Below are 24,107 nucleotides of genomic sequence, written 5' to 3' on the forward strand. Positions count from 1 at the left end.
GAAATTTGTTCTTAAATCGTTCTAATGATCGTTATGAGGCTGTTGACATCTGAGTGACACGAGAGAGATGCTCTGTTTTAATATTATCTTCTTTGTGCTTTAGCTGAAATCTAGCACAAATGCAACTGAATCATGTACCAGGGTGACCTTGGTGCTACAATGTCATGTTGACATCTGTTGGCAAGGATATCATAGTGACATTGATTATCAAAAGATTCTACCCTGGTACAGTCGAGTTCATAAACTTGTGAGCAAAAATTTGATCAAAAATGACTTGTTAACGGCGTAGAAGCGTGAACAGATATTTTTGATTGAATTTTTGCTCACAAGTTTACGAAATTGACTGTACACGAATCACTCATGTATTAATAGTCTATGAATACCAGAGGGCCTACTCCGAAATTCGAAAATCGATTTTGAATAGTATAAGTATCAGAGGGACGAAACGACGCGAACTTTGATTTTCAAATTTCGGAGTAGGCCCGCAGACTTCTTTCGAATTAATCCGTTCCTTGTGAAAGAGAGCTCAAACGGAGAATGAGGCCAAGAATGTGAACAACCGTGAACCGTGAACTGAATCAGTTGACGGTTGACTTTCCGTTTGAGCTCTACATGATGTGGAACCACGGCCAGGGATTGGTTCGAAACATGTCGAGCATAGATACCAAAATCATTATACACATTTGTATCTCACCGGTGATAGATTAAGAGAACTTGATACTTTAAACAATCCACGTCTGTGCGTCTGTATTTTTTGTCCCAATGTATTCTTTGGTCAGTATGAAGGTATCGTATAGTTTAATTATACTAAAAGCACAGAAATATATTAAATAAACTCAACCCATTATATTCTAAGTACTCCATGTGAAAGATTTCTCGAAATATTTTTAGTTTCAAAAGATAATAAATAAATATCATAAAAGATAATGCGCCAAAACGTTTATTAGGACAAAAAAATATTACACAAGGCACCCTATTTCCTTAGCGTATCTAATACTTAAATATTTCTGATTCACAATTATAAGCTCCTAATAGCCAATTTGAGAATTAGTTCTGCTGACAGTTAAATGGAAAAAAAATGTGAAATTCTGTCAAATAACTAACTAAAAACTTTCAAGTGTAATAAAATCATCATTTTTAGTAATTAATGACGAAACAGTGGTTGATGATTAAAATCAATTACAAATCAAGTTTATTTACTGCTATAATGTAATCAAATGGTTTACTACGCATTATATGATAGCGGTCATGAGACTAAACATGTTATTTGGCAAGGAGAAATCTTCATGCTAACATAAAAAGGGCGGGCTATTGCAAGCTAGGTGTAACAATCCAACGATGATTGTTATTTAATGTTATTTAAAGTACAATTCAATAGAATCTGTCAATTTTCTACATATTTAAAACACCCTATCGTGGGCACACTTGATTATATATGTCCCTGTTGTTGCAATTATCATCTAAAAGGAATCAAAAAAGAATAATAGTCACATCACAAAGCCTTAGGCAGCCCGGTGTTTATATTAGTAGGCTGGAAGTGTCTACAGGATTGTCAGATTCTATTGAATTGGAGTTTAGTTAAACTTTTAATTAAGAAATTTCATTGTTATATGTTAACAAACGGTTTATGTTATATTAACGACAGAGGAACCAATAAAATGTCATCACAACATTATTTTATTACATTCGAAGTAAGTAACACCCATTGATTAGTGTTAACTGACGGTAAAATGTGATGCCGTCTCTATTTGTTTTGTTCGAATAGACGGAGACGGCATCACATTCAACCGTCAGCTAATACTAATGAATGGGCGGTGAAACAGCCCCTAAGTTTCTAATTTTTATAGACATTTTTAGTTATATTTTTGATTAAAAATAAACACATTTAAAATAGCTCAATGAAGTTGCTAAATGCGAATGTAAGAAAGAAATAATAAAAGATTTATGCATTTATGAAATAATCACATTTAATATGAATGCCTACAAAAATGCACCCAAGTAAGTACAAATCTACACTTTGACTCAATAATAAAGTAAATTATATAATAAGCATTTGTAAATTGTAGGTAAGTGATAAGTTGTTCATACAAGAGGGTGCATTTGAGGGTGCACACTTAACCTATGTCAGAATTAATTGTAAAGAATTCACAAACCGTGTTCACATTTTTTATGACTGACAAAATCATGACTATCAAAATTATAACAAGTTTATAGGAAACAGGTGGATCCAAATGACCTCATTTGACGTAAGCAGGAACTGTCAAAATTGTCAAATCACCGTAACAATCGATTCACAGCGCACTCGGTCCCACTCGCACATATTTTAGAGTTCCGTAGCCAAAATGACAAAAAATAGTTTCGCCATGTCTGCGGCTTTGCTCAGAGACTATCAGTGCTAGAAAGCTGTAATTTTGCACGGATTGGATTGTATACAGTATATACATATAGCAAATATCCCGACAAAATGGTAAAAAATAAATAAAAACTTTTTAAGGGTACCTCCCGTAGACGTAAACTGGGGATGATTTCACTTTTCTCGTCTAACCCTGTAGTGTGGGGTATCGTTAAATACAAAATCCTTAGGAAAATATTGGGTACTTGATTTTTTGTAACGGCTACGCAATCCTATCTTGGCCGTGTCCGACACGCTCTTGGCCAGTTGTGAACACTAAATAGTACGAAACCTAGACAAATCGATTGGTATGCAGCCGCGGATCCTTTCGCTATACACTTGACCTGCGCGTGCGATCGTTGTACAATCGATCCTGTCGAAATGTGACCTTTCGTGACGACCTTTAGAGTATTACGTTGCAAAATGCTGTCAGAATTCGCACAGATGTTTTTGCAGAAAGACAAAGGATGTACCTCTTATTCTTATCAGTAAATAGAGCGATAAAAGAGAAATTAAAAAATGCTATAGGCGCTATTTAGATGTCCAATATACAGTTGAAGTGTTATTCATAGTTATTGCTTGAAGTACAGTTAATGCTCGATAATAATGCATTATTTTTATTATTACATATTATTATTACAATGACCTGGCCCTACGTTACTTTACTTACTTGCATATACGCACACACACACACACACACACACACACAGAGAGCGACAGAACAGAATTGATTTTAACAATTTGTCGGAATTTAGTCTAACGATATTGTACTATTTTTTTAATAAAGCGTCACGCAAATCACGCGTAAGTATAAACTTATATATATTCTACTCTACGCATAAAACGAAATTGATATTTTTAAGTTCCTGATATAAAGATTACTTTACTTTACTTTAATAATGAATAGAAAACCTCCTCCTTTTTTGAAGTCTGTTAAAAAGGTCCGAATTTACCGAATAACTTTCAAACCCCATTTAAACATTCATGATCTACATTAAATCATGGAATCTAATTGCACCAACATAGCCAACTAACGATCCTTGTGAGTGCAATGCATTTTCAAAATGGCTACCTTTTACTTCTCACAGAATACTTAAACGGAATCAAAGCAATTTGCTCAGAGTAGCATAATGTTGCAACGTTACATTCATTAATTTTTGTAGTGAGTCATTTAGAAACTATACGTACAAAAATTACTCTAGTAAGATTTCACTCATAATAAAACAGTGCACTCGTTGATGTCTTTTGTATTAAAAATCACAAAGTCAAATGAAGGTCGGCCATTTGAACTTGTCAATTTCCTTTGTTATTAGTATTTTAAAAATGTGGTTAGTTAGTAAATAATCTATGTTAGTGGAATGCTCGCGTGCTGGAGAGTGCTAACTGGAGCGTGCGCCGCGTAGATCTTCTCACATAATACTTGAAGAGCGTGAACTAGTGGACTGCGCAATTAGGTCATATCTTGGATCAGGAGCTTACCTTAGTGATGAAATGCCCTATTATGCATTTTTCTGTCACAAATTAAGTACCTACTTTTCAAACCAGCCTTCCAATTACATGCTTAGATGTAGCGGAAACTAATAAATCAGATAAGCAGTATAACTAATTGCTGACTCATTTATAAGTGATTTAACATAAATTATGATTTCGCAAGTAGATCCGCCATCTTCTCATCTGGCCACTAAGGTGTGGTCACTTTGAACTGGTTCAATGATTTCCAGCGTTTGACGAATATGACAAACATCTAGAGTATGTTATATCAATATCTCGTTCGAAATGGAATCACCTTAATGAGAAAGATATTTGATATGAAATTATAATTACATATATTTAAAAGTTGTTTGACATATTGGTGAAGAATGATATTTGGACTTTAGAGTAGTTTTAAAGTAAGTAATTTAATGTAATTTTTATTTATAAATTTTCTCGTATTATAAAATAAAAATAAGAGCTTTAATTGCAGACTGTTATGTCCATAGTTTGTTAGTGTAGTACCTACTAAGTATGCACTGTATTTTAAAAGTTTTTTATTAGGTATTTGTTTACACACGATATACTTAGGTATACAATAAATGTCAAATATGTTATTACAAAAAAGAAAGAAAAATGTAAGTCATACCTAAAACTATCTTATTCTTAGGGGCTGTTTCACCATCCATTGATTAGTGTTAACTGACGGTTAAATGCGATGCCGTCTCCGTCTATTCGAACAAAACAAATAGAGACGGCATCACATTTAACCGACAGTTAACTCTAATCAATGGATGGTGAAACAGCCCTTTAACCTCAAAATTTGTAATGACAAGTGAAATATAAATAAATTATTATGAAATATTTTACGATAAATCCAGAACAATCCTGTGAATTATTTTATATGATTTTTTTTCACTGCTCACATCTATTTATTAACAACAATTCATAATATGATTGATGATGTTAAATCAAGATATTATTGTAGTCAGCCTTTTGAAGCCGTTATAATCTGAACATTAACCAATGTTCGTTCCCATTTTCTACTCTTACACTGCACTCCAGCGAACTTACCTCGTTACTTTAAATAACTTATGATATTGCTTTTCGATAAGTTTATCGTGCGAAATGACTACATATTGGAATTTCTAGCTTTTGATCTTTCGATTGAGAATCCGGCCCTGTTTGCATAACATAGAAAGTTCTCGAGGAAGGACTTATTGGACATTACGTCTAAACGAAGCCAGGGAAGTACCAGTCTAAGCAGGAATCATCTAATGTACGCTTCTTATACGGCAAATTATACTAAAGATAAGTACTGGTTTTACCTTATAGTGTGGAACTAATTTGCGTTACATTTTTGCCTTTTAAAATACATGTAGGTGGCAATAAGGCGGCGGCGCAGGGACGAATTAAGGAGTTTGTTTATTTCGGAAAATGCTGTAGATAAAAAATTGTGTAGTTGATTGTTCATTTCCAACCTGTAGGTATATGTCTCATTGCTTGGAACATGCGTTCACTCAGAATTAGAGGGCTTGGGTTGTACTTCCTGGATCCCCGACCGGGAACTTCACATAAACCATTGAAATTCTTCACAATTGTGTGTTTTCATAATATCAAACGTAATTTCGTGTTTCTTCAATAAAATAATGTATCAAGTAATAAAAATAAACCTACCTGTACATAGATTCCGGTCATTAAAAAGTCACGCATGTGCTGTTATGCCACGTGCTTACGGGATATCCGTTAAAATGTTACTAGCTGTTGGACATCAGTATTCGAATCCTACTAAAATTATAAATGCGAAAGTTTTTGTGATGTTTGTTACTCGTTGACGCTAAAACTGCTGAACAGATTTCGATGAAATTTGGAATGTAAATAGCTGGGCATTATTATTATTATCGTACGGCCTTTCAAAGATACAAGTCCTGCGTTTCTTATAAAACTAAATCTAAATTATTTAGCCAGTCTATAGCCTCCCCAGAGCATCTGTTAAGCCCCCTGAAGCCGCCAGCAAAACGTCGGTTGGGGCACTCCTCCACGATGTGGTAGGCTGTTTGCTGCGGAGCGCCGCAGTCACACGCTGGAGAGTCTTTAAGGCCCCACTTGTGCAGGCAGTAGTTGCAGCGGGCGACACCCGAGCGGATGCGGTTCAGCGTCGTCCAGTTCTTACGACTGGCTTTGAAGCCAGGTAGCCGGGCAAACGGGTTCTCCACAAGGACACCCGCTGAGCATTCCTGGGACTGCCAGTCGGCTGACCAGGCAGCCCGGATATTGAGAGGTTGGCGGATGACGGGATCCGACCAGAGCGGCTTACGCGAGGAGAGTCGCTGCGGTATATATTTTTTTTTTTTTTTTTTTTTTTTTTTTTTTTTTTTTTTTTTTAAACTTTTTTAACAACATCCTCGAAACTGGTATTTTACCACCGATCCTAATGAGGGCCAAAGTGATAGCTATCTTAAAGCCAGGAAAACCAGCTAACGACCCTGCGAGTTATAGACCCATCTCACTGTTGAGCGTCACGTACAAACTGTTGGAGCGCTTGCTGTATAACAGATTGTACCCAATTGTCAACCCCCATATTCCCGCGGAGCAGGCTGGGTTCAGGGCGGGCCGATGTTGCGCGGACCAGGTTCTGGCGCTAACATCTTATATCGAAGCCGGATTCCAGAATGGTCTTAAAACATTTTCTGCCTTTGTCGACCTTAAGGCAGCCTACGATACTGTTTGGGTGGACGGTCTGCTTCACAAGTTGATCGATATAGCGCCATGCAAGAGGGTCCTTAAATTAGTTAAAAGCATGCTTGGCCCTCGCTTGATTAAAGTGATGCTTGGAGCGGTAGAGAGCGGCTTCAAACTGATAAAAAACGGACTGCCCAGGGCTCAGTGTTGGCTCCACTGTTTTTCAACGTCTACACAAGCGATATGCCTGCTACGAGAGCCGAAAAGTTTGTATATGCTGACGATCTGGCTTTGGCATGTCAGGGTAGGAAGTTTCAGGAGGGTGATGATGTTCTCACCGACGACCTCGACGTCCTGAGCTCATATTATAAGCGATGGCGACTTTGCCCAAACCCATCCAAGTCGGAGGTCACCGCTTTCCATCTTACCAACTGCATGGCTGATAGGGAGTTGAACGTGCTCTTTGGCGGGGAAAGGGTGCGGCATAATTTTACTCCTAAATACCTGGGTATCACTTTAGATAGGTCGCTTACTTTTCGTGCACATTTGGAGGCCTCCGCGCAGAAGGTGAAAACCCGAGTGAACCTGATAGGACGTCTGGCTGGGACTACGTGGGGTGCTCGCGCTGATGTCTTGCGGACTTCCACCCTGGCCCTGGTATACTCCACCGCAGAATACTGTGCCCCGGTGTGGTATCGGAGCGCTCATACAGGCAAGGTCGACGTTCAGCTGAACCGGGCAATGCGGATAGTCACGGGGACATTGCGTCCCACTCCAGCTCCCTGGCTCTCCGTGCTGGCTAACATAGCCCCTCCGCACCTGAGGCGCACACAGGCAGCGGCGGCAGAATGGGGTAAAGCGATCGGTACCCAACTCCCGCACAGGTTGCCGATTACTAGAACCCTGGACAAACATAATAGCTGGGCATCTGGAATAACACAAAGGCTACTTTTTAACCCGATATTCTCAAGGGATAGGGATAAAAGCTTGAAATTTCAACCCCTGGCTTTAGAGTCTTGTAATTTTGGACAGTTGTTCTTAACACAACTTCAATGAAGATCAATGATATAAATTTTGGGAATTCCCAGGGGAATTTTATAAAATCCTGGAATTTCAATTGTACCAGATCGAATAGTTTAGGCGTGCGAAGCCGCGAGTAAACTCTAGTTAAATAATACACGAAGTTATAAATCATCATTATCAGCGGTAAAACGTCCTGTTGGACATAACCATATAACTACAATGAGGGCTATCGCGTATGAATTCGCCGCTAGAGGCGCTAGTGTAGCGTGAGGTCTCCGAAATGTCAAATCTCATAGTTTTGGGTGAGTTACGCGGGTTTATTTATAATTACAATAATTTTGTGAATATTTTGCATTACCTGAAATTAATTATGGCAATTATGCGTTACGGGGCAATGAATGTCTGTGTTTTGAGACAGTTTTGTCTTTCGGAAACTTTTGTCCTCTCTTTTTTTCCGAACAAAACGGGACTACGCAACACTGTGGTTGCTCGATATTTTTATGGTACAGTTTTAAGGTGTATTAAATATGATTTTAATCTAAACTTTGTTTTCACGCCCGTAATAACAGACTTTGAAAGCCACACTTAAAAACCTCACGCAACAGTGGCGCCATCTAGAAAGACAAAAAACGATAGCCCTCATTGCTTCTGTTGGAAGTTGCCTGTATCCACCGAGAGGCTGCGGCTTTAACCAAGTAACCAAGTCATCCGTCCATCTCCTTGGTGGATTTTCTACGCTGCTCCGGGGTCTCCATTCGAGAACTTTTCGGCCCCAACGGCCATCTATTCCTCGTGCTATAAAGTCTGCCCATTGCCTAATTCATCAAGCGTAGCTTTTAATTTTCGCACCATTAAAATTAAACTGAAACAATAAGAAATATTCACATTTCAAAAATGAACTATAAGAAAAACACAATCTGGTTGAATTTAAGAATGAGAAAATTACGAATTATTTCAGTTTAATTTTGAAGGTACGAATATTTTTGTTAAAACATTATACATACTTATCGTTACCGAAGTCGGTCCAACCTGAGGTGCTTCTACGAAATTCGAAAATCGAAGTTTGCGTCGTACCCTCTCACTCTCGTATTAAATAATATAAGTTATATAAGCGTTAGCGAGATGGCAAGATATGAAGTTCGAATTTTGCACTTCGTAGGCCTTCATAATAGGCCAGAATGTTGATCTTTAATACCCGCGAGGCTCACATTGGTTGCGGATATGTGCACCCGTGGGCGTACGTTATCGATTATGGCTATACTCGCCTGTTCAAAATTTGCGATTTCAAATTAAAAAAATAAACGAGTATTTGAAACATAACTAGATTTATCCGTTGCTTCCGTGGAAAAATAAACAACCGGGCCCAATTGCATAATAAAGTACAAGCTAATAAAATACATATTATTAAGCTAAGTAAAATACATATTATTTAACATAATGCTGGTCTATTCTGCATAGTAGAAAAGGCTAAGAGTCAACAAAACAATCAGCAACAAGCTTGGATTTAAAATGATTTTTTCGCATCCCATTTCATAAAGAAAAGTCTGTTTTTTATAATTTAATCATTCAAAAAGCGCCATTAAGAAAAACATCACAACATTCAACACTATCGCGCAGCCGGGCCACGCTCCACTTTCCGCCACAAAATCATAACTGAACTTATTCCCTTATTGTCGTTTTTCAAGTCGAGTATAGCCCACTCGTGCGTAAGGAAAGTGAAACGTACTTTCTTACTAAGAATGCCTCACAGGAGTCGAACTGTTGCGCGCTCGCTGACGTAACCGGCAGGTGGGATGCTTGGAATAACTTCGGTGACGAGCTGTCCTTAAATAGATTTATGGTTACATGCTTAGGTTCTAGTGATTACTTAAGACAGCGGTTTTTTTGCCATTTTTGCATTGATTGGATTCGTTTTTAAAAGCTTTTATTTTAACTAGCGATGTACCTACATACTCGTATTTATGTAGGTACTTACGTGCAGGTCAAATCCCGTATCTGAAGTTTGACCTGCTCCAGTCGTCAGATTGACTTAAAATTTGGCATAACTTACTTAAGTCTAGTGATAATTTATATTACTCTGGCAGTGAAATTCTGGTGGTCCGGCGAGGATTCTCTCCGCAGGACGAAACTCTTCAGCGGTTAATGTAATCGACTTGAAATTTGGTAGGTACATAAGTAACTGTACGCAAATGTAGTTTGGATGGTAATGCAACTACAGTCAGCAAAATAACTTACATTAAAAATGATTTAAAAAAAAATACTAAGCACTATAAAGCAGCGTTTCCACCAAAGATGTGCGAGGATGTGTTGCGAGGAATAGGTTTGTTTATTAACCAATAAAAACGCTTCATTTACCACGCCTCGCTCCGCTCAGCTGTTTCCACCAGAGATGTGCTGTGCGAGGATAGATAAATTAAACGTTTCTATTGGTTAATGGAAAACATATTCCTCGCAACACATATTCGCATATTATTGATGAAAACGCTGCTTGAAGGTGTTTATAAATTAATGGATGGTTATATGAGTTTGACTGAACAGAACCACCTACAGCACCTACAAATAACTATTATTGATCACCAAAAGCAGTACAGACATTACAAAAATAAAAAATAAAATTCAGGTAGACAATAGGTACCACTTTCCGTTACCACGAAGTTATCACAAAATTGGTGATTGGATTGGATTTCATGCACCGACTATAAAATATGTACAAGTACTCAATACAATTCAGCAATAATTGACTAAGTTCTTTATTTAATTACAGACTTGTAGGAAACTGCTCTTTAGCGAAACAGTTCTGTGAAATGTAGATTATTACAGAAACTATCGGATACGTTATGTAGTTAACAGGCATTTAAAATCAGCATAATTTGACGCTGTGTTCGTTGAAAAATTTGCTGGTTTTCCTGCTATTAAGTAACTTACTTAGATGTATTTAAAGGTTTTTAACTTTTTGAACTGCCTCCATCTACTTTACGAGTTAAATACTCAAAAATTTCCTGATGCTTCTTTTTATTAACTTCCATAAATTCATTTCAGGATAAGAAATAGTGAGATAAGGAAACGTTGTGGTCTGAAAGAAGATGTAGTGACAACAATTGAGAAAGGTATGCTGAGATGGTTTGGCCATGTCGAGAGAATGAATGAAGAACGATTGACGAAAAAAGTGTATGAGGCGAGTGTGAATGAAAGTGTTGGAAGGGGTAAACCTAGGCGGACGTTTCGAGACCAAATCAGGGACGTCTTGAAAAAAGGCCAGGTCAAGAGTACCCTAAACCGAAGAGCATGTATGAAGGGAATAATTAAGCGAAACAAGTATGTAAGGATCGTAGCAAGTGGAAAGAAGTGGTCTCTGCCTACCCCTACGGGAAAGAGGCGTGATTATATGTATGTATGTATGTATAAATTCATTACAGCCAACCGATACTTTGCCTAAAACGGGTAGTTTTTGTTAAAAAAGAACCACGATTTTATTCGTAGTTCTGTCAGAGCTAGGAGCTAAGAGGAATAGGAATGTTATCTTATCGTGCGTATGTCCTCCAGAATAAATGGTGTCACTTTTTTGCCTTTTCTGCGATTAATGCGCAACGTTTATTCCTATTCTCGTAGATTTATTAAATTGCAGTACACGCCGTGCATTTTTCTTCAACCACCAGGCCTCCAAGAATCCATTTTTCGACTAATTAACTGATTGGAAACTGAGCCTGCAAATTTAATATTTATGTGGTTTTTTGGTCTTAAAAAGCTTACTTATATATTTTTTGACTAGCTTTTTAAACTTAGAAATGCAAATGATTTGATACTCCGAAATACTAGAACCAAATATGGAAAAAATGTATTTTGTATGAAGGTGCACAGCTATATAACAAACTTCCTAAAAGTATCAAACAAACCAAATCTACTTATTCTTTCAAAAAACAGTTAAAAAAACATATACTAAACAACATGTAATGAAATACATCAAAATTAACTTTAAAAAATTAACTTTTTAAATTAATCACACACACACACATACACACACTTATATACAAATATATGCATAATAATAGAACCATAATATTTTACTTTATTCCATCTACGTCCTTTCTAAACGTGTTGTCGCTTCTAGTCATCTTAACTCGGTGAGTTACCTGTACTTTACAAAGAAATAGTGATTGATAAAGAAGCGATCATAACGACTCTAATTTTAAACCACTAAGAGCCATATTACCATGTGTAACGAATTTCTCACTGGCAGAACCGATATCACCTCACTAATTACCTTGTTTATGTTGAAGTTATCGGCTGATATTTGTTACTTTTGTTAAATTACCCTTTTTGTTTTGTTTTGTTTTTTCTTTTTTCGCTCATTCCATAAAATAGTAATGTATTAAATAACTTTAAGTTCTCATGTAAGTGAATTGTTAAATTCTTATTGGGAATAAAGAATCTTAAACCTTAAACCTTTTTCCCGCGGCGCGTTATCACGGGCAACACCCTCATTTTACCGGGATAAAAAGTAGCCTATGTCACTCTCTGGCCCATAAACTATATTTAAGCCAAAAAATCACGTCGATCCGTTTCGACGTGAAAGACGGACAAACAAACACACAAACATACAAACACACACACTTTCGCATTTATAATATCATTAGTATTAGTATATTAGTATGGATTATAGTAATTATATGGATAATTGCACTAGATTTTATTTTGCCAGATCTCTCCGTAAAGATTTGCAATTTTGAACATAGAACTACTGGGAGACTCACTCATTTAAATGATAATATAACGGATAACTCACGTCGGAAATCGAGTTTAGTGCGCGTGTTGCAGCAGCCGCCGAGTCGCGTTGCTCCCAGATGAAGGGTTACAGGTTAGCCCGAAACATGTCGAGCTAAACTCGATTTCAGACGTGAGTTATCCGTTAAGTTATCATTTAAAATTTCACTAGGTCCCAACTGCTTCGTACAAATGTCTAAAATCCAAGGTTATTTGTTTTGACCTACATTCTCATAACGTTCTTGATGACACCAAAATATTTACTAAGGTAAAATTATATATACGACCGTATTCGCAGCGCTTTCTATCTCAAAATTACAAAATTGTTATAATTCGAAGGAACAAAGCGATATAGTATGTTATTATTTCACTTATCGTTATGTACATAATCTCAATAAATTACTAATGCACCTACATTTCCCATAGAACCATGGGTTTATGGAAAGTGAAAGAATACGGGCGTGGGAAGCCCATGGGCATTATATCATTTGACGTAACCATGCGTCTCTTGCAAATTGCAGCTGATTATTTTTGACCAACTCTGTGAGCACATAGGCACAATAGGGGTGCCTGTCGTATCGCATAACGTTTTTTGTCCTATAAATGTTTGGCCGAGAATGTTTGGCATACTGTTGACTGGCATACTACTCATTTGTCATACTCATTTAAAGCCCTACAGCAAGTTTGTCCTAATATTGATAACTCTAAAATCTAATTATCTAAAGCATAATATTCCTAACATAAAACCTCCTAAAACCCATATGTTGAAGCGAGCGAGCAAGACCTTCCGGAGCACCCCTACTCGGATAGGTTAGGTTAGAAGGCTAAAGCGGGAGCGAAGCTCAGCTAAGAATTACAATTATGCACATCAATCATTTGACAGTTGAATCTTAGCCACATCAACGATAGGCCAAATAATATTTAGGACAAACGATAATAGGAGCAACAATTTCGGTTATCGGCAAAGGATGGTCTAAAGTTTATACCGAGTTGGTTGTATAATAAGTACAATAAAAGTGTCATTTAACCGTTAATAAATTTAAACGTTTACAAGCGACGGGATCTCTTCCATTCGTTAGTGCTTCATATAAATTCATACTAAGTAACTAGTGGGTCGCGCGACCATATTGCGGTCGTGGGTCGCAGTCGTCGGTAGCGGTCGTCAACATCGGAATGCTAGCCCTACAGCTTACATACCGCACAATAAAAAGAAAACATTCAAAAATCACTGATCCGCAACAAAATATTAATAGAGAACTTTCTTTACTATTTTTAAATTTGTACGAAATCCTCAGTGCGCAAGAACCCTGTCATGAAATATCATTTTGGTTTGGAACGGACAGTTTGTTATTGTTGTGTAATGTGTAAAAGTTGACACGATGATTGTGGGAATTAAGTTCAGTATGATTGCTGTCTGAATTAGCTTTACAGTATCTGCGAGTGCCTGAGATGTTAAAGTGTAATCAAGTAAAATTACTTTATCTCATTTTTATACTCGAAAATTATAATATTGATAAAATGATTAATTTTGATTACAGTCCAAAGGAGGTTTCACGTTAAAATAATCCAAAGAAGAATACATTACGGGCCTTGATAATCTATCGCATTGGTAGCCCGCAATCTAAAGCTACTCCGATGATTATACACCTATTGCAAAAAAATTATCAAGATCTCAATATTAAGTAGGTACTTTGTACAGATATGCAAATCTACTCTACTTTGCTCAATACTGATCCAATGGTACACATACCATTGCGAAACGAACCCAAGGTACAGGTGTTAAGGCTGCTCCCTCACGTGCGCTGACGATGAAACGCCATCGACCCAGTAAGGCAACTTCCCACTGACGCAAGTGTGCCACCATCAGGGTAATAAGGGATAGCCGTCACTTGAGATATTTTGCTGAGTCGGGTTACCACTGTTGGCCCTTTCATTAACATTTTTGCTCGTCCTTTGGTATCTGGATATAAAGGAGTGGAATAGGATAGATTCCTTAGATATAGATTTATAAAAAAAATGGGTGCAGGTCATAATTTTTGTGAGCCATAATGAAATGTTTGTTATAAGTTTTATTGATTGTATTTTTTCTGGCCGAAACCGTATATTTTGCTAGGAATTTTTAAATGGTCATTCTGTAGAACTTTATAATAATATGTTATGTTAATTTCCAGAGCAAAAAAGTTACGATGACAATAATTTCCAATAAATATATGAGCCTATAGACTCTAAAAAATATAGGACTTGTATTTTTTCTTTCGTTAAAAAACAAAAAATATTAGTCGTTAATAGTAAGTTGTCCTTTTCATCGACGTCATATGAGGTCAGAGACTTTTTCCATGCGCTAAGTAACATAACTACCTCTAAACATATAAGTACAATAATTACCTACCTATCATTGTAAGTTACTGCGTTTATTACAATCGTATTGTGAAACCCAGCTTTACATGATGTTTGGATTCGTCAAGCTTGTTATGTTTATGGCTTACGCTACTCAATCCGCATCAAAATGGAATTGAAAAGACATTTGCTTCAACTGACACTATTGCTCCATGACCCCAAAGACATTACGTACAATGTGTGTCAGTGTATGGTCGTTATTTCGAATCAATATTGTATCCATAACAAGAGGCAGACCCTAGAGGAAATGGCCGGAGAACCTGAGCGCTTTTAAGCTCGATTGATAGGTGCATAACGTTTTAAACTTTCGTGATTTTCACTCATAGTCAAAATACCACGAACAGGCAGGCAGGTTAGGCCGACTTGACACCCCACACTTCAGCCTACCCGTGACCACGGCCACTGTTATGTTGCCGAAACGTCGAGGTAAATATTACTCGTGTGTGTTAGCGTGATAAGTCCCGTTCGTGGTATTTTGACTTTGATAGGTGCATGCCCAGGATAGGGAAGAGTGGCAGAGGAAAGGGGAGGCCTTTGCCCACTAGTGGGAGATATTACGGATTATATATAAAAAATACAAATTCTTTCATCTGAAGAGAGTTGCCTTTACCTTAAACATGTATATTCCACTACATCAGTAGCGTTAAGTGAAAATTTTTGTTAGGCAACTTAAAGAGTGAGAGAAGGATGAGTTATGCATGTTTTCGGATGCAGCATCTTGCGATTAGTGTACATGCATCTATGTGTACATATGTCGCGAGATGAGATAGATTAGTGTATACGTACACACAAAGGAAATCGAGTTATCGCGTCACCGAGCTACTCCACTACGTCTTCTGCCAGCTCTGTGGGCTATAACGTGACAGACGAACCCCCCGTTTCACCACCTATTGATTAAATTTAACCGTCAAATAAAATTAATCAATGGGTGGTGAAACAGCCCCTTACTCTAAAATATTAAATCTTCTAAATAAGTTTATCAAAGAAATACTTAATCGAGTGTTTTACCAATACTTAATGAAAAACGAGTACGAGAAACCATTGCGAAAAATAGGCCCGAGCTCATCTTGTTGGCTTTAATTACTTTTTAAAACAAGAAGTTATATTAAAACGTGAATTTAAAAATATTTGGCCTGGTTTAGGATTACGTTAAGTGCCCACATGGTTGAGACATTCGTAACAAGTTATGTTTCGATAATTGGCCTAAAATTACACATTGGATGAATATAATTATATTAATTTATCCTATCAACCGTTTCATATCGTAATTCGTAAACATAATGTCTTTGCTATTACACTGTCTGGGTCAGATTTTAATTTTCTGTTGTGCAAATTGTATCTCGCACTCATATTACTTAAGTCTTGTTGCTGTGAAATTGAGTTTTATATTGATTGACGCATAAACTGCAAAGCTATTGCTTGCTATTGGTATTTCTTTTATTGGCTAGACCTAGGGCTTTCGTAAATGTAATGGTAATTTATAATTTAATGCAATTTTAGTCTTGAAAAAAAAAAAGTTTCTGCCAAGTTTCTTGCGGCGCGTTCATCTTGGCAATGATGGTTCAAAAGTGTTGGTATAGTATAAACAACAGTTATGTAAAAGAGACCTATAGGGCCCGCGTATAGAACTAATTTTGATTTTGATTTTCAGTGTCAACACCCCACGAAGTGATTTGCTTAACCGTTTCTGATATAATATTTAAAAATAAATATTACAGATCACCTGACACCATTTGACCTAGCCTCAAAGTAAGCAAAACTTGAGTTACGTGAATAAACATTTGTATTTTTATACAAATATCTGTCCCGACCGGGAATCAAACCCGGGACCTCAAGCTGTGTAGTCAGAGTTAGGTTCTAAACCACTGGACTATTGCGAACTGCTTAGGAATGGGATTCGCACCTATCACCTGTATTTTTGGACTATTAAAATTATACTAGTACTCTTCAAGGATTTTTATAACAAAGCTATTTATGTCGCAAAGTAATGGTGTATTTTAAATATTTCTTGAGATTTGCCCGCCACTGTTGAGGCAGCCATTTTGTTTCACTGACGATGTTGGTAAACTGTCTTTTGTTATTTATGTAAACATTCAAAAGGCAGTTTACAAATATTAACAAAAGGTGAGAATGTTTTGTTTCGTGGTTTTCGGGGCCGAAGTTTCTGTTTATACTGCGAGTATTTCAAAATTTTCAGACTCGTTATTGGACCTAATACTTAATTGATTAGAAGTAGATATTATTTCTATTTTAGTTTAGCTGTGAAACAAGATTGTACGTTTGATATATTTTTTATGTCATAACATACAACACGGAACGCTAAATGTACGTATGTTATGCACAAACATACTCTTAAAATGAGGAGGCTTGAGCGCAGTAGGTACCTACCAATGCGACCCAGTGCAGATTGGGAACTACACAATATTCAGTTGCATGCAGGAAGGAAAATTTGTAAATTCTATGGTGGGTAAAGGAATTTGTGATCAATTTTTAAGTAAAATAAGCTTTAGTTTTAAATAAGTCTTACCAATTCAGCTATTGTTTTGCAGCTGTATTTAAACAGTACTATTTTTGCACTAGAGCATGGGTTTTCCCTTAATTATCTTTATGTCCAAATATTATTTAAGAAAAGTCTGGAGAGGGGCATGATGATTTTATGCATCCATCTCCCATTTGGCAGGTGTCAGAACGTAAACTAATCTGAATAGCGATTACGTGCTCTATGCACGTTACGCAAACGCGCGTCGGTTAACGGTTATGTTACGGTTACGACTTAGTTTAATTGACGTTTGGGCTAGTTTCATACGGGCAACGAACTTCCTGCCAGTGTTCTGGGTCTTCCTGCGACTTATAAGGCGGTGGCAGTTATAGAACAATTGACTTGGTGACTTACTTAAACATACTCGTAACTTTATTCTTTGTCTAACCTGCTGCCCGCGACGCCGTCCGAGGGAACTATGCAATTTTTCGGGATATATAATATCCTATGTCCTTCTCCGGGTGTTCAACCGCTGTCCTTGATATAAATCAAACGACGGTTGCTCGGCGAATGACAATGTATTTAAATTTGACACCCTTTTTATACTTGCTAGGAAAAATCTCGCCAGCGCGATTCAGGTTGATGTAATTTCCCGTATAGCGACATCTATCGGCACATAAACTAATCAAAAATACATTACGGCTATACACCGGGACTCAAACTATCTGTATACCGAATTTCATCTAAATCGGTCGGTTTAGACGTGAAGAGGCAACAAAGAAACAGACCTACAAACTTTCGCATTTATAATATTAGTGGGAACTGGGCTTACATGCGGAGAAGACCATGTAACAGTAGAGTGACCGCGTAGCAACAATACAATGACTCTTTATGGTACACCACAATAATAAACAATACCGAAAATAAATACATAGCAAGAAATTTACTAGGTAAGCAATAGCAACTCGATTTCCTCTGGATTTTACCACCCGTGCTTGTGTCTGTCCATCCGTACCTGCAGGGCTACTACGAAACTCGAAACTCGAAGTTCGTGTCGTGCGGTCCCTCTGATACTTATACTATTTAGTACGAGAGCGAGAGGGACCGCAAGACACGAACTTCGAGTTTCGAGTTTCATAGTAGCCCTGCTGCCTTCTGGTTGTTCGCTTCTCCACGGCTCAGCTTAGAGAGTCGAGTGTCTCTAAGCATTCTAGCAATAATACTAGAAAGCTGTAATTTGGCATGGGTGAACATAATACCTATAATCTTGCCATATCATCCTAAAATACTGAAAAAAAACTGAATGGAGAAGACATTTACGATTTTTTCTCGTGCACTCTTGTTGTCTTTCAAAAATATTACAGATCTAAAAAAGAAGAATTTGTCAAAAATTAAAAAGTAAAGTTCAAATTAGAAAGCTCCCCATTTGTTTGTCAAATACTTGTAACTCTACTATTAACAACACAAAAACACAGGAAGAATCGAGTACAGACTCACGTACTCCCTGTACCTGTATTTACCTGCGTCATATTATTAATTGTATTAATTACTATTCAGTAAGCACTTATATTAATTCGTGCCGACCGCAATGACAGTTACGATGCCGGCGGCGAGCGGGCGACCTTGACATTCACTTTTGTGGCGCGCTTGTGTTTTTGCCCTAAACATATACTATGCATGTCAAATACTCAGGCCACATAACATAAGGGTGCCCCCACATGCAGTCGCTAGTCGCTCGATTGCAGCGATAAATTTGGTCACGTGACCCCATTTTGAGGGTGATTTTGAATTTCCTGCGACTAAAAAGTAGCGTCAAGTCGCCGCGTCGAGCAGCAGCGACAAGGTGGCTTCTTGCAGATTTTTTTTTCTCGGGGATATCAGAATCGGCTCCTAAAATTTTGACGAAACTTTCTATGTTAGAACAATCGATCTTGCTTGGTCCTGTCTGGTGGAATACGCGCGTTTTCGAAATATACTTAATAGTTATTTTATAGGGAAATTTGCACGTACTTAGAATAAGATTGGTAATTTAGATAGCTTTGTCATTTCAGCTATTAGTGTTGAATTTGTATTTAAGCTGGATATCTTTTTATTTTAAATTTTACGAGATTCGACTTCTCAAAAAACATGATTCTACCAAAAAAAAACTTCCTAGTAAGGCTGACTCCAGACACTCCACAGAAACATTCACTATGTTTATAGGTTAGGGCGATTTTACTGTCCGGAGTCCGATTTTTACGGTCCCATATGAAATTTGTAATGTTAGTTTAACTTGGTGTATTTTTCGGTGCTCGCTGATACTGTATGTTTGAGCATTTTATCAATAAGTGAAATGTAAATTTCTTTGAGAAATAAAGTTCTTTAACCATATTTGCATACTTAGTTTGTGCACTTTTCCTTAAATCCCGGGCCGTTTTTTCCGGTTCGGACTTGTAGTGCACGAGTCCCCTTTTTCAGTAATATTCTTAGGATACACCGTCATCCATTACGGGAGCCATTGCATTCAAATATAGCAACATTTATAACTGGCATCTTTGGTAAGGCGCTCCTCGCTCCGTAAGGCTGTGTTCCATATTTCCCACTTCAGGCATGCACCATGCATATTCATGGTGTTGCGACAGCTATGCATTGTGTCTGTAACGGTGGACGGTGGCTACTGCGGCCAGTTGGGAGCTCGTTATGAAATTAACTTTGGGAATTTATCTTTTGACACTAATAGACCTAGTCCCAAAGTACGCAAAGCTTGTGGGCACTAGATAAAGGATAAACATATATAAATGAATGGATGCATATTCAAATACATATTAAACATCCAAGACTAGAACAATCATTCGTATTTTTCTACAAATATCATAATGTATAATTTTGAAACGAGTATAATTTATTTATTTATTTGGGAAACAAACAGCATAAATGACACAGTTGAATATAAATTAATTTCATCATCATCATCATCATTCCAGCCTATATACGTCCCACTGCTGGGCACAGGCCTCCTCTCAGAACAAGAGGGCTTGGGCTATAGTTCTCACGCGGGCCCAGTGCGGATTGGGAACTTCACACACACCATTGAATTGCTTCGCAGATTTGTGCAGGTTTCCTCACGATGTTTTCCTTCACCGCAAAGCTCGTGGTAAATTTCAAATGTAATTCCGCACATGAATTTTGAAAAACTCAGAGGTGCGAGCCGGGGTTTGAACCCACGACCCTCTGCTTGAGAGGCGATAGGTCAAACCACTAGGCCACAACGGCTTTAAATTAATTTAGATGATACATAAGCCAAAACAGTTTCCACTTATAAAGAAGTAACATTTTGTGTTGCTCGAGCCAGCGTACGTTGCAAGTAATAGGCATCGAATGCGTTAATATTTGTACAGCCGTAGCATCATTATATTGTGTACATCATCCTTATAATTAGTTAAGGTGTACATACCTACTTATAGATAGTTTTGACGTCTTGATAGTGGAATTATTATTTACTGATTCGTCGTAATCCTTTTTCGTCGGATTCCTGTTTCGTCGGATTTTCAATCTCAAATGAAACTATGCCATTACCGTAACTACTTACAGATATTTTGTATTATTTAAAACGAATCTTCCTTTCTGATAAATACTGGTTTACTGCATGATAGATTTAATTATACATAGATAATTCCGACGAAACAAGAATACGACGAATCTAGAATGCGACGAAACAGGACTCCGACGAAACAGGAATACAACTAATCAGGAACAATTCAACTATATATTTATAACCTTGACTATACACGCAAAAATCTTAGAATACCTAGGACTCCCATAGCAGTTAATAGTATCATCTTCTACATCATCTTCAATATATTAATCATCATCAGTCGAGTAATTCTCTTGCTTATCAAATCGTGTTTTAATTTTTTTAAAGTATTATAATTATTTATTATAACAATTAAATCAAGCCCTATTTAAAAGGCTATTGTCGAAACACGCCTGTAATGGTGGTTCATTCCGAACTCGGAATAATAAGAAGGGTATTGTTCCATAAACACAAGGAAATATCGTTTTTGGAAGCATTTCGTTTAAAGGAACTTCCTTCCTTTGTGTTTTAAGGACTTTATAAAGAACTGGTTCGCCATTTGTATTTTATACTATTACTGTGGGCCGTTATTCAAGGTCTTAATTAATTAAATGAAATCTTGAAACTATAGTAATAGTAGTATCCACGATGCCATTTTCGGGATTCCCACGGAAACGGGAAATTCGGTCAATCTTGGAATTTCGTTTCGACTATTGGATTAACGGTAAATGCTAGAAAATAATAAAAAGCGCGTGTTTTCAAACAGTTAAGCGATCGTTTAGTAGTTGAGATTTCAAAACTGGCCGCTATACGACCCTTTTCTGGGGCGGAAACCATTAGTGGCCTTTTATTTTCCTTTCGTAAGACTGTTCTGTAACTGAGACCTAGATTTAAATGCGTAAACTGCCACATCTATCTATCGTCTTATTATTATTAATCGTCATATTGGCAGAGGCCTCCTCTCAAAATGAGAGGCCTGGGGTTACAGTTCTTACACGGGCCTAGTGTAGATTGGAAACTTCACACCCACCATTGAATTTCTTTGCATTGTGTGCAGGTTTCCTCATAATGGTCTCCTTCACCGTAAGGCTCATGGTAAATTTCAATTGTAATTTATCTACACTAGCGCTCCTAGGATGACTGAGGATTCAGTACAATTGTTTTACATAGGAGGTATGAAAACTGGTTAAGTGAATGACCCTTCTTTCTTTATCCGTTGTACATTCATAAGATACAAAAACTGTCAAACATACAGTCGCGTCGCACGCGACGTTTTGTTGCAAACAATGCACAATGCATGGAACTGCTGCTTTGAATATAATGCAGCTGAAAACGTTAATAGCTTTATTGAATTCTTTTCTATTACATTACTTAAGTTCTCGTGTCTTTGAATACGATCTTCCGAAAAGATCGAAACTAGTCCGACCGTTCCAATGTTTACAATCGTATGTTGAACCGTTTCATTTGTGTAATTATTTACTAAGATATTTATAAATAGGGTTCGTTAAAAAAATATTCTTAACTTCTTTCTGGCGGTATATATATTTACTTATACTTTATACACACGTATAGTATATAAGCCATGGTGGCCTAGTGGTTTAACCCATGGCCTCTTAAGCTGACTAACGTGGGTTTAAATCCAGGTTCAAATACATGTGCAAACATACATTTCAAATTTACCTCGAGCTTAACAGTAAAGGAAAACATCTTGAGGAAACGTGCGATTTAGGTTTAAAAATTCCTCAAGTCTTACTAAAAACATCACGAGCGCGTTGAAGTCTATTCTATTGAAATTTAACAAAGTCAAATGAAGGTCGCTTATTATACACTTGAAATCTATTTCAAACTAGATATCACAGTAAATAACAAAACTAAATAGTAGTATAATATTTATAGTAGTGTCTTATATTCACTTATGGTATTTATCGAGACGTGAATCGACTAAACTTTTGGGTGATTCTAATAAAAGTGGCATTATAATCTGCCAATGAGTTTTTGAATACAAAGTACATTAAATATACGTTTTTGAGAAAAAATAAAAATTGACATATGTAAACATAGACCTTTTACACCGAGGCCAGGCCATTTTATTTATTTAACCTTAATACTTTAAAAAATAAATAAATGTAAGTACCGATTTTCACTGTAGTCTGTCTTGTCCAAAAGGGACATGCTCCCGGTTTTAGGCCTATGAATTATTTGTGTACTATTTCACAAATTATATTTTATAATATATTGCAAAAACAATAATACGATATTCATTTAATAATAGTACGGTCCTAAATAAATCATTTTTATACATCAATATTCGGACTCAAAGTTTGTCCAGCGATTTTTTCACTGTAGTCTGTGTGTTCGCGTTTTTGGGTCTCATTCACACACGGAGAATGATAGACACACCTTAATCATCGGTAAACATTCAGCCAATATCTGGCTCACCGCCGTACGGAACGGTTAGAGACCTTCTGTCTTAGTTTTGGGGCGATTAGTGATCGAAGGCGGCAAACTGGAGTTTGTAACGGGTATGTTAACTTTACATTGTCTCGATTATTTTATGTTATTTATATGGGACGTTATTAGATAATCATTTTAATGTGATATTATGACGTATTTACTTACGTTATTAAGAGTGGCACATTCATATTTTTGACGGTTTTAGAGTAAATGTCTTTTGAATCCACTTTTCACTTTAATCTGTAACTGAAGCACAGACTAAAGTGACTCATGGCAGAAAAAAGTGAACTATAAATTATTTTATTTAAAAATTGCATATAATTTCTAAGAATAACTTTATGGACTTTTTTTTAAGTAGTACTAACAGTGTTCTACCAAAGTAAATGTAGTGAATTGCTTTTTATTAAACTAAACACTCTTATAATTTCACTTTGTGTGTCTGTTTATCTATCCGCGCTAGATCCATTAGTACTATATCTGTAATTTTGCGTAAATATAGCTTTTGCAATTTTTTTTGGAGTGTGACCCCCTCCCCCCTCTAAAAGTGAAACTATTGGCTTGAAAATTAAAAAAAACAATCATGGTGATCCTGTTTATAACTAAAATTTTAACAGTTTGTAAAAAATCATTCGTATAAAATAGTGGTGTCGTTACTTGTTTAAAACGAATTTTTTCGTGTTATTTTGCCTAGGTACATTCTTATTTGGCCAGTTTTTACTATCTGATGTCATTCATTTCATCGGAGGGACTGATTTGATTGCATTGTATTGTAATTAAATCGTAATATTTTAGGGCCGACATGTAATGGGAAAACCAAAAACTAAACAAAAGACAAGAGAAGAGAGGTTAGCACGAAAAAGGGAGAACGAAAAGAAAAGATACGAAAACATAAAAAG

General features: G+C 36.8%; 1 protein-coding gene across 1 annotated transcript in view; it reads left to right on the forward strand.

Moving 5' to 3' along the window:
• The window catches only part of Cht6 (Chitinase 6), a 99,100-nt gene that overhangs the window by 55,123 nt on the left and 19,870 nt on the right, over nucleotides 1-24,107 (forward strand). The window lies entirely within an intron of this gene.

Source organism: Choristoneura fumiferana, chromosome 17 (assembly GCF_025370935.1).
Source record: "Choristoneura fumiferana chromosome 17, NRCan_CFum_1, whole genome shotgun sequence".
NCBI lineage: Eukaryota > Metazoa > Arthropoda > Insecta > Lepidoptera > Tortricidae > Choristoneura > Choristoneura fumiferana.